Genomic DNA, 13,274 nt, shown 5'->3' with positions numbered 1-13,274 from the left:
GAAAAAGGGAAAAAGGAGGAGGAAGGAGAGGAGAAGGAAAAGGGGGGAGAGAAAAAGAAAAGGAAGGGAAAGGAAGGGGGGGGGAAAAAAAGGAGGGGAAGGGGAGAAGGAGGAAAAGGGAAAAAAGGAGAAAAGGGGAGGGGGACTAAAGAAAGAGAGGAATGGTACCAGAAAAAGGAGGGAAAAGAGGTGCGGAAGGAATCTTGTCTGAAAAAAACCTGGTTGGATCATTGTAAAGCAGACCTCACCTTCCCTGCTGTGTTATGAAAGGGTGTGGTGCTTAAAAAGGCTGTGGCTTACGTGTATCTAAAAAAAGAAAATACTGGGATTAAAAAAAAGACTGACTAAAACAAAGGGGGGTGGCAATCCTTCAATTATTATTTTTCATTTTGTGACACCCGAAAGTGAAAAAGTGTAATCAAAGAACAATCACTGGTCCCAGTGCAATCAAATAAAACAAAACTGCAGATATGCCTTTGGAGACAACCCGACTCAAGAAGAAATCCCCTTCAGAAGCTTTTCCTGGTAGAAATAATTCTGGAGAATTCCTATGTATTGACTGGTTGCTTCGAGCAGGTTGGTTGTGTACTGCTCCCATGAGGGTGAATGATCACCAAGAGTCACACAACAGGTGACAAACTGAACAACAGAATAGAGAGGGATTACTTACAGGTCAAGAGGCTCCTGGCTCAACCATGCTTCATTTTCTTTTTTGTTCATATATGGATTTTTAGAAAGAGCTTCTTCCTTATTGACTCTAGGTTGTGATAACTGAATCAGCTAATAAGTAACCCTTAATAGGAAGGTACAGTTAAACTTAGACTTTAAGGATTTACTGGCACACTTGGATAGTTTCAAATATTTTCCATATCAGCTTGCCTGGAGACTATTGCAAACAAACTATGGAAATAAAAATTGAAGAACAACGTCTACTTATTTGCTCTTTAACATATCTTACATAACCAATGTCTTCTATCATCATCTGTCATACCTACCGTACCCTATCTGTACTCTCCTCTTATCTCAGTGATAAGTATGGTATGTTGACTTTTTTCATGGACTTTTTGGAAGAGTAAATGTATATACTAGTCTGTAAATGTTCCATTATGGATAAAGATCCTGATTACAGGAGTTGGTAGAAAGATACTTTGTTATTGTTGTTCTGTGCCTTCAAGTCATTTCCATCTTATGACGACCTTAAAGCAAATCTATCACAGGGGTTTGGGGACCTGTGACCCAGCAGGTTTCCATGGCTAAGTGGGGAATGAAACCCTGCTCTCCAGAGTTGTAGTTCAATGCTCAAATGGCTATACCACATTAGCTCTCAGACAGATACTACAGCATTAACATTCTGCTAAATATTTCAGACACTCTGTCATATTAGAATCTAAACGTGTTTCCTTGCTATCTAAGTTAGAACTCTCCTCCGTCTCTCTCTCTCTCTCTTTCATCATACACACTCCTCTGTTCTTTTCCTTTCCACAACACATACTGCCAACATTTTACACAGAAAAACCAGGATACATTTGGCCTAGCAACATCAGCATATGGTCAAGATGGCAAAAATTCTTTATGAGGAAGAACACATAAGCTAGAAGAGGCTACAGCAGTTTGGGTCAGCAGTTTGTTTTTGCCAGAACCTGCTGGGAAGAACAAGACTCTAACTCTCCTCTTCCCCCTGAAGATTTAAGGGAGTGCAAACTACTTTGCTCTTTGAACTCAATTTGCAGCAATTGAAGTAAGCTGAAAGATGGAGGAGGAGGGGGCAGTAGCAGGAGGAGAAAAAAACTGAGACATTGTCAAAGGAGCTGAAAAAGTGGGATGGCAGGGTAAATAGGATTATCCCTGCCAAAGTGGGAAAGAGACATCTGCCTTGTGCAATAGAATTTCTACCTTACCCCAGAGAAGGTGAAAAAAATAATGTTGTGTTATGAAAACATGAAAAAATTCCTTCCCAGCCCCTAGAGGTAACCAGCAACAACCCGAGGATTCATGTGGCAGCATCAAATGTGGGCTGCATTTCTCTTTGACCTGACTTCTTGATGTTGGCCGCCACTCTGCCCAGAAAACCAAGCTGTGCCTTAATATCCAGACTGTAACAGGAGGACCTGCTTATCACAGAGAATTAAGAAGAGGGGGAAAACTAATGGCCTGACCCTGAACTGTGCAGCCAACTGCTTGCCACCTGAGTCTTCACGTAAGACCTGAATGCCGTACATTGCCAGTGTCCCACCCTCAGAATTCTAGTGCTGGGCAAACAGTATTCTTCAGCAGCACCAGCAACAGCACTATCTATGTAAAAAGAATGGTAGGAAAACTGCTAAGGTGGGGACCCAGTTTCTGAGATGGCTCACATCATCACAGATCCAAATGGGTATTGGGTGACAGGGAGGCTGCAAGTATGTGAAAATAAGCTCCCCAGTACCTGTGGGCATAACAATAAGTAGTCCATCATGGTCTAGAATGGACAAATTTGTCCAGCTGAGGCCTTCCCAAAGCAAACATTTGCCTTGTGTCTACCTGGTCCCAAACTATGTGGTGTAAATTGGAAAGAAACAGAGTTAGTGGTAAAACAATATGAGTACTTCCCTGCACAGGGAATCCAAAAACCATATGTGAAATCATCCAGAAGGCACCTGGCACTCTTCCTCTTGATATAAAGTGCCAACCAGGCCACTATACACCTATTTTTTAATCTCTCTCACCTTTCAAAATGTTTTTGGGGAATAAGCTTCCTATTGAATCAGTTACATAGTGGACAACTCCTTTAGAGTCCCCCCCCTTTGAAAACAACAATATGGAACCCTGTGCTTTGTCAAGAGCACTGAGTGTAGGGAGGATTTAACCATTCCACCCCAGCCACTTTCATCCCCAGTTCATTTTCATCCCCAGTCCAGTAGTTATCAAAGCAAGTATTATAACCTTTTTTCTACCCATGAAGCCTTCCCATCCCTTACCCTCTTTGATAATCATGGGGGTGAGCTGGGATGTGAGAGAAATGTCTGACTTGGGAACTCAGCTTGTGGCTTCCTGGGCTAATACTGAGCAGATGTGTTGAGTGTAATCCTATGCATGCCTGGTTATAATTAACTCCCATTGACTTTACTGGGATACAGTCAATTAAGTGAGGACACATTCAATTAATTCAACAGACACACACAAAACGCCTTTTCTAATTTAACATGGAGTGTCATTCTTTGTTAGTCTTCTGGTGGAAAAATAAAAATGCTTACATTTCAAGTTAGTTTAAGAGGATAATCCTGTACCCACCTGCCTCAGAGTAAGCCCTACTGAACTTAAACAAATATACTTTTGAAGGAATGAATATACATAATAAATTATGGCCAAGACACAATGTGGTGCAGTAGTTTGATTGTTGGACTAGGACACAGGGAGACTAGGACACTGAATGACTGCTTGGTTATTAAAACCAACTGGATGACCTTCAGCAAGTCAAACTCTCTCAGCCTCAGAAGAAGAAAAGGGCAAACCCAATCTGAATAAATTCTACCAAGAAAACCCTTTGATAGGATTACCTTAGGGTTAATGTAAATCAGAAATGACTTGAAGGCACACAACAACAAATGACAACCGTTATTCTTCAGAATATTTTTTTTTTAATGAAAGCTGAAATACACCTTGATTAGATTTGGATCTTGCATTCATGCAATTTTTGCATAATGCTTGCCTCCCTTTCATTATTTTAAATTAATAAGGCTCATTTATATGCTAAATAAGAAATCAGTACCATTCTGATTTTGATATGCTTATTGCCATTCTTAAAATTTTCTCCTACAATCAGATAGCCACCCACCTGGGACTAAGCTCCCTTCAATGTTCTGTGACTTACTTCTGAGTAGAAATGCATACAGTTATGCCATCCATAACATTCTCTTACAGAATATTCTCTTCCCTAGACAGCATATAAAAATGAAATCACAGTTCAATAACATAATATCAGCAATGTCAACTCCAACACAGACTGACCATACATCCTACTTTATTGAAGGATGCCCATTTTATGAAAGCCTGTCAGAGCCAGGGGTGTAGCTATGGGAAGGGAGCAAACTGAGGGCATCCTCCTCCCGTAACATTCATGCCCTCCAAAGTTGGCCATTCTAACAGCTCTGAATGACAAACCAATGAGCAGGCGCTTTATACAATGAACAGCTACATATGGGAGATGGTAGGGGCTCTTGGAGAGGTCTCATTTGTAAGATTGCCATAAACTGAAGTTGACTTGACAGCAAATAATGACAACAACAGAGTTCTTCAAATAACCTTGGAAAAACATTAAACTTGTTCACTATCTTCCATAATGAAGTCAAAGATGTCCCATGACTTTCCATTGCTCAATCCGGCGTTCATTGCAGCTTGTCTTCACAGATCTAAACCAATGTTTAGTAATATGTGCAAACAATGCTATAAGGTTAAAGGGGAAAGCAATGCCACAGACGCTGCTTCCCAATAAGATAGTGATCTGCCTTAAGCCATTGCAGGAGCATGAGTATTAAATATAATTGTTTTCACTGACCCATTGTCTTCCAAGAATTATGAAATGAAACTGGGTTTCAGAGTTGAGTTGAACTGAACATGATTTTCTGCATCTTCTAACAACAAATGGTATTCCTGAATTAAAATAAAGTCTATCAGGTGAGCAGATTGTATAAGTTGCTTGGCAACCTCACAGACAAAACCAATTGCTACATGGCAACAGATGGCTTGTGGATGGCAGACTGAGCAGTGATATTCAAAGATTAGAACAAGAAAATAAAAGTTGTTGTGAGATTTTCTAGAAGACCCTAGGAGATTATTGTTTGATCTTATTTAAATGTAGAAAACATGTGCTTCAATTCAAAAGCTTCAGCTGTAGCTTCAAAATAGCAAGAAAACTGTAATGCAGTATATATCATCTGGTTTGGTCATATAATGAGTATCTGTGGATATTCCATACAAGAGAAAGTATCAGTCAGCTGGGACATGTTCATCCTAAAGCAGATGGTTTTGCCCTATGTAACATGATAGAGCCTCCTTAGATTTTTATCCAAACCTCTAAAATGAATTATTGCTATAGGCACAGATTTTAACAGTAGGCTGGCTCACACAGGCATATTCCTCACTCCTTGAGGGTTACGTGAAGTGATAAATATGCAGATGTGAATAAGGGGCTAGGGATAGAATGTTCATACCACTTCAAAATGATGGCTGGCATTCCGTATTGCAGTTAGAGATTCATAACCTAGGAGTTTATCGCATTCAGGTTAGAACAGCCCTTGAGCGTTCTTAAAGGGACCGTTCTGGGGATGGGAGGCAGCGGGGAATGCTGTATATCGCACAGCAAGAACGCCGCCGCTGCCACTGCCGCTGCCGCCACCGCTGAGCGTTCCCCTTCTATTCTGGAAGTGTTCTAGAGGGCCGATTTTTGAGAACGCTTGAGAAAGCGTTCCCGAAAATAGGCCCTGGGGAATGCTCCCAGAATGGAAAGGGAACACTTGGCGGCAGCTGCGTTCTCGCTGTGTGATATACATACAGCATTCCCTGCTGCCTCCCGTTCCCAAAACGGTCCCTTTAAGAACGCTCAAGGGCCATTCTAACCTAAATGCGATAAACTCCCTAGAGTTAGAGATCTATAACTGCTCTATATTCCATAAAACTAAGTATTGTGACACTATGTAAATGTCCAGCCTGAAATTGGGGTGCAAGGAAATTAATGTTTCCAACCTCTGCCCACCCACGATTGAAACTGTAACTATCAGAAGCAGGACCTCATTACAAGAACTTGTCGCAACCTTGCTCACTGATGAGAGGGGTTGAAAATGTCAAATTCCTTGTGCCCCAAATTGCCATCTGGACAAACCGGGGGGTGGGGGTGGGGTGGGGAGGATTTACATAGTCACCGCTTGGAGAGACCTTCCTTGTCCTATCTAGCTGCTTGTTGTTAAGGTGGGCTGGGTGGGTTCAGGACAAGAGACTTAGGGCTAGTTGACACTGGGAGCAAAAGTCTGAATGCCCCTCCTGCCCCCACACCCATTCCAGAGCTATCCTGCATAGCTTTTTCTCCTTAGGGACATCAGGTAGATTATCTACTGACTATTCCTGGGTCCTCTGCTACTGATCCATCACCAGCACTGCCCCTGTTGTTCCTGCCACTATTGCCCAACCCACTGCCATAGCTACTGCTGCCTCTGCCACCCCCATCCTCACCACCCCCACTGGCACCTTCAAACCTTGTCTGGGCCTGATTCTGACCCAAATGGTAAGGTTGTCCCATCCTCCTCCCTTGGCAGTGTCAGCTTTGCTAGTTTGCCTTGTTACTTTGAGGCAAATGAAGCACTCAGCATGTGATCTGGGCACTTCATTTGGCCTAGCAAATGGCTGTGAGTTGACAGTGATGGTGCTTCCAAAGGAGGAGGAGGGGTAAAATGTCACCATTCAGACCAGAAACTGGCCCAGGCATTAAAATGGTGGTGCCATGATAAGATAGGATAGGATACTAAAGGAGAATATCAGAGAATATCAGAGAATATCTTTTCACTTACGTAATATTTGCAGTAGAGTTCATATATTCAGCTGGAAGTTGTCAGATCTGTTTGGCATCAGAGGGTACACAGTCTAATGGAAGGGCAATTAGATCGGAAAGGAACAGTGGCAACAAGTGACTAAGGTTGTTACTTTATGTGTATCTAAATGTGTTCATTGTTTTTTCTTTGGTCCAAAATGCAGTGTTTGCAACAGATCCATTTCTTGAGCCAGGCAAAGTTTGTTATTTGGTCTCCTGGACTAAATATAGACTGCTTGCCCCAGATTTTTCTATTACACGTCTAGGGTATCATAGGAAAGGTCTGTTGGCCTGTGGTCTTAAACAGAGAAGAAACAAGTTTATTTCCTCTTGTGTGTAGGAGATTGGTTGTGAGACTGGCAGTTGTTCATTTTCTGTTTTGCCAATTAATTGCTCTGTGTGTGAGAGAGATGAAATCTCTCCTGTGTGGGCACAATCTCTCATTTAGAGCAAAGCCTCACAAAACTTGGCAAACTTTGTGAGGCTTTGCATCAGCAGCGGGGCGGGGGGAGAGATCTGGCTTGATGATCGAGTGCTAATATGGAGATGGTGACTGTACTTATTTATTTATTTACGAAGAGCCATACAGGGGAACTCCACAATAGTTTTATGAGTGAGAATGAAGTAGCATGGTTACTATACTAACTAGTAAGAAAATTCCAGTACTTAAGCATTTCACAATGCTAGTACTATGAAGAGTTTTTAAAAAAAGACTACAAAAGCCTTGAGAGGCGAAGCAGAATATGATTGTTCCAGAATGGAAGGACAAGTGGAAGCAGAAAGACAAGTAGGAATAGAAAGAATATTGAGGTTTTTTTAAAATAAATACTCAAAAAATGTTTTGGTTTGGTTTGGTTTGATTTTTCAGGAGTTGGAAAACACTGTTGTGGAGAAATTGGAGTGATGAGAATCTTTGCCATTTGCGACATATTGTGCACAAAAATGGCATGTGTTTGGTTTGTTTGTTCATTTCCATAGAAAAGAGTACAAAAATACCATGTGTAAATTTTGTACAGAATGAATCCCCAGTGACACCATTTTTGCATAGAAAATAATATTTTTCATACAGATATAGAAATACTATTTTCAGCACAGAAAAAGTTGTTTCCTGCACAGAAAAATGCTTTTTTTGTGTGAACTTTGCAAAGAGTAAGACTGGAGAATCATTTTTGAAGACTGCACATTTTTTGAAGACTTTCAGGTTTGAGGACAATTTGCAGACAAGTAAAGGTTTCTCTGTTTAGAAAGGTATTTGATGATAGACTATATAAGGCCCATCCTAACGAAGTAATATGTCGAATCTTACTAACTGCTGTGCTTGTGTGTGTGTGTGTTTAAGTGTGTATTATACAGTATAATACAATGACAGCAACAGGGCAGTCAAATCCATGGATATTCAGCTAATAGTATACCCTATACCTCTCCTCCTGAATATGCACTAATATCTAGAGCTTGGTATGTTTCAGGGCTGTGATGACCTGCAGAAACTAGAAGTTATATACATATAGGAGGCATGCTGACTAGAGGACATGCAGAGACCTAGATAAAACTCAGGCCTGGTACAGATGGGCCATTTGCGGCGCACCCATTACATGCTAGGGTTGCTCGGGGGCGGGGCATGCACATGCCCTGCAACCCTAGCACGTCATAGGTGCGCTGCAGCTGTGCAGCACCATCCAGATGATGTGCGCAGTGGTGACATGCAAGCAGCGCAACATCCAAGCAGGGCTGTGCCACTGGCATGTCATCGCACTGTCGCTGGCGCTTTGGCATGGTGCAAGTACGCTGCAAAAAAGGAGCCACTTCTGTGTGCTCCTTTCTTGCTGTGCAGCAGTGTTGCACAATTTGGTTGCTGAGGCACTGCTGCATAACAAGGAGGGGCAACTCCCCGGCACCTCTTTTTGCACTCTGTACCGCGCCTAAGATAAAAACTAAATGTGTTTTCTGGTCTCTTCACTCCTTCCCCCTTCTGCTTACAATGCAAACAAAGGTCGTTGTATCAAAAAAACATCAGTGACCATTTGCCCTTTACTCATCTTATGATGATGTTCCTATACACCCCTCCTGCCTGATCATTAAGGGAGTGTCTCAAATCTAATCAATATATTATCACTCCAGAGCTAAACCATCAACTGGTCTGAACCCTTTTATCAGTCTCCTGGGGAAATCATTACAGCTTTTGTCATAACAGAATGCATCCCTTGAGGTTATGAAACATCTGCCCCAGCCATGTCATGTTGTTCACAGACCAAGGCTATGTAACCCCCTATGGTCTGAGCCATTCTGCATTTTCCGTGGACTTCTGTTCAGGACTGGTAATTATCATCCTCTTTAACCCCCAACTTCTCCCTATTCAACCTCCCACACCTTTCTTTCTAACTACCTTGTATGATTTTTAAGGTCACCTCAGTTCTTGTATGTCTGTATGAACCCTTGCACATTTCTAAATAAAAAGCTTTATTTACTGAAACTGGACCACTCTCTGCAGTTATTAGCAGTATACATAGGTGGGGGAAAAATCCCTGCAGTTACCTTCCTCTCTCAGGCTTCCTTTGAGGTATAATATCCCCAAATTTCAAGGAGATGCCAGCACTGTGAGTGGGAACCCCCAATGTTCCCCACCTTTTAAGGTAACACAACTCACCAGTACAGGGGGTCCATTGTATGCTTTTTTAATCTGTTTTTTTAATTTAATCTTAATCTTTGTTTAATCTTGTTTGAACATTTGTATCTAATGGATGTTTTAACAATTTTTTTTTAAAATGTTGTAATATGCTTTGAATCCCAAACTGAGGAAAAGGTGAGATAGAAATAAATAATGACAACAACTTCCTTTGAGAATGAATTGAGTGAAGAATTCAGAAAGGGCAAGGATATTAGACATACTCGTAATTAACATCCAGGCAACTTGACCTAGATGCCTACAAATGGACATAGATAAGCCATCTTTACATGACTGAGTGCTTTGAAAAATCAGGAACAAATGGAGCAACATTTTATTTGCAATTGCAAATAAAAATACATAGTAGTATAATAATATATAAAGAAATTAGATATAAAGCAAATTTCATTCCTAGGATGTGTTAAATTATTAAAACAGTTTTAAAATAAAATAGAGCATACTAAGGAGACCAAAATATATATCATTTACTGTAAATCACCAATGGCAGTCACTAATATGTTCAAACAGTTGCATACTATAAAAGAAAAAGAAAGGAAGGAGAAGGGAGAGAAGGGGAGGGAGAAAGGGGGAGGGAGAAAAGAAGACTGAAACTTCACCATTCCTTTTCTACCGAAACCACAGCTGGTTCCTCATACTGACGATGGCCCGAAATGTGCTCAATGTAAATGTCTCTGGACCATCTAATGGTGTCTGACACCATTAGCTTGTGCATGAGTTTTGCATAGCGCTTTCCCACTCCACAGACTCTCAGCACAGGTTCATTTGGTAGATCCCAGGCACCCAGGGTTCCAACAAGCAATGCATGGACAGAGACCTCATACCCCATTTGTCTCAGGACATCAACCAGAGGGGTGTACTTTTGATGTTTCCGTTCTCTGGCCTCCCTCATGGATGGCTTCCTGTTTTCAAAGGGGATGGTGACATCCACAATAGTAATCTTCTTGTGGTCTTCATCTGTGATTACTATGTCAGGTCTCAGTTGGCTGTCTGTCCCAGGCACAGTTCGATTGAGAGAGATGGTGCCCATTGAGGCTGGGATAGCTTTAGCCAGTCGATTCATCACAGCATCGTGCCGATGTTTCCAGGCTGTCGAGTGTGGAGGGCAGTTGCAGAGCACATGTGGAAGCGTCTCATTTGGATGACCACAACGACGGCAACGTTTATCGTGGTTGCCAGTTTTAACAGCGCCATTGAGAGGCACAACAACCAGGCAAGCTCTATCCGAGAAAGGTGCAGCATGAAATATTCAAATGCTGGATGAGCCCTTAACCTATGTTCAACCCAATATGGTTTTAGACAGCAATTCTTCCATTGACTCTCTGGAATGTGAAGGGAAGGTGTGTGTGAGAGAGAGAGCACACTGATGATATTTCTACTCCAAATCTCCAGTCTCCCCTCTCTTAAACATCACTGGAGACAAGACAGCCCTTTCACCAACCAATGACCATAGAGTCATTAACTGAGATCAACAATGCTGGTAGTGAAGGAAAAACCTTCACAACTAGATCCCAGCAGCATGGAAATAACCACTGGTGACTGGAATAGTCGTGGACAGTTCTTGCATTTGCAGAGCTCTCTGGGTGCTTCTAGTCCCTCTTTCAGTCTTTGCTTGTGAAGGTGGACTTCAGTACTGACCAGTATGGTGAATGGGGGTAATACAGTCGGCCCTTCTTATACACGGATTTTTTATATATGGATTCAAGCATACATGGTTTGAAAATGTTCCAAAAAAGTATAAATTAACCTTGATTTTCCATTTTTTATAAGGGACACCATTTTGCTATGTCATTATATTTAATGGGACATGAGCATACACGGATTTTGTTATACACGGGGGATCCTGGAACTAAACCCCAGCGTATAACAAGGGTCCACTGTACGATATCTATGCATCTGTGTTGTGGCACAGATGATTGTTCAAGTCACCCCTGCACCTCTCAGAAGCCTGATTCTAAAGATCCAGGAAGCAAACAGAGATGGCTGCTGGACATGAGGATGTGGAGACTGCATCTGTTGTTGCTACCTCCCTCCTTCTATCTGGTGGGAGGCCCTGATCCAGGAAAATGCCCATCTTTAGACAGCTGCATTCCAACATGGGTTTGCTAGGGTGGGCAATGGCATATTTATCTCGCCCACTTTCCCAACGCTGGAGCTAAATGCCTCACTGAGGCACACTGAGGTCCCCCACCATCACACACCTGAGGAGGGAAGCTGCCCTAGAAGGGAAGATGCTACGGCTGCAAACTGTAGTTACTCTTCTATACAGGGGCAGTTTTGATTGGGAAAAATCACTGGGTGGTAGTGTAGTGGTGGTGACTAACCACCCCTCCATGCACATACACACACAGTCTATATCAGAGGATTTTGCCGCTGATATTTTGTAATCAAAGATACACAAATGTGACCACAGATTGAATTTATCATTCAGTTTAGCCCTAAGAAACAGGCTTGGGTGAGCATTGTAATTCACTGGAGGATGGTGGGACTGGGAGGCAGTAGAATTTACCACACAAGTAACTCACTTTTTCTACTCATTCTAATGTCCATGAATTAATTTTCCTTAGGTCTCATTTCAAATCTATGTATGTGTATATACAGTTCAGCTACGCAGATTATTTGCTTTATTTTATTTTTAAAAATTGAATTCGTATTTCCTTTCAGTTGTTCCACATAGCTAGCATATAAGTGGGGGAGGAAGCAAAATGCTACCAGGGCCATTTAATGTAGGCAATATGGTAAACAGCACTTCAGGGAAGAGTTTCAGAAGTGCATTTAATTGCATTTTCCGCTTCTCCTAACAGGAAGGGATTAAACTAGAATGAAATGTAATGGAACCAGTTCCTCTCCATCTACTTGAAGAAAGATGGGAAGCTTAGTGAATACTGTTTTGCTAATATGCTAGGAAAGGGCTAAGCCTTCCTAGAAGAAATAAACATCTAAGCCTATTACTTTAAAACTGACTCACACTGCCCCCATCTAAGTTTTCAAATTCAAAAGCTAGTTCATGTGATGTTTAAACTGCACAGCCTGGAGAACTATGCTTTACAGTTTCTCTAAAAACAAAATAATGTTTGATGTGGGAGTCACCATCATTACTGTACCTCTGTGACATCACCAAAGTGTATAATTCTCCAGGCTAGAAGATGAATCTCAGCCCAAGAATGCTTCCCTACATCCTGCTCACTCATCTGCACTCTCATCTGATTTCTTCTTAAGGTGGTAGCGATTACAGAGAAAGAAGCTAAAATCTCTTTCTGCTTCCATTTCCCCTTCCCTGGAACTTCCCAGCTTGGGCATAAAACCCACTGGGTAACCTTGGGTGAGTCACACTTTCTCAGCCTCAGAGGAAGACAACAGGTAATCTCTGAACAGATCATGACAAAAAAATCCCATGATAACTTCACTTTAGGGTCACCATAAATTGGGAATGACTTGAAGGCACACAGCAACAATACTGTACTAGGTTCAGGCACAGAGTCCTGATCAAGGAGAAACGGTGTAGTGAATCTGGCTCAGCATACTGCCTTAGGATTGTGGATGGCCTGTGTGTGCTGAGGAATCAAGAAAGATACAGAAAGATTGTCTATCTGATTTCAACCATGACCAAATTGGAACTGCTCAAGTGGGCACATATGTAGGGCAAAAGCTATCCCAGGTCAATCCCCCAGGAGGGAGATGAGCAAGGAGGATGAGAATCACCTGATCATCCATGCAGATATCTCTAGACAAAGGCTTTTCTCTGCTGGAGGAAGATACTCTTGAACTTCTGTTTTACCTGCAAACACAGATATCGCACACACCATTGCTTTCATCAATGAAGGGCTTATGCAGATTCCATTTTCTCTAGGTCTCAGGCTAAGCTCTCCTTACATAGTCCCAGCTTTCCTTATATGCTCAAAGTGCGTTCCTCCACACTGGGGTGCCCTCTGGGATCCGAGCCTTGTGGCAGTCTCTTTAATATTAAGTTTATTTATTTCAAATGGCGGGACCCTGCATGGAGGGGTGATCTTTGGGATAACAAGAGGCTTTCTC

Source organism: Sceloporus undulatus, chromosome 3 (assembly GCF_019175285.1).
Source record: "Sceloporus undulatus isolate JIND9_A2432 ecotype Alabama chromosome 3, SceUnd_v1.1, whole genome shotgun sequence".
Taxonomy (NCBI): domain Eukaryota; kingdom Metazoa; phylum Chordata; class Lepidosauria; order Squamata; family Phrynosomatidae; genus Sceloporus; species Sceloporus undulatus.
This window is presented reverse-complemented; position numbering follows the sequence as displayed.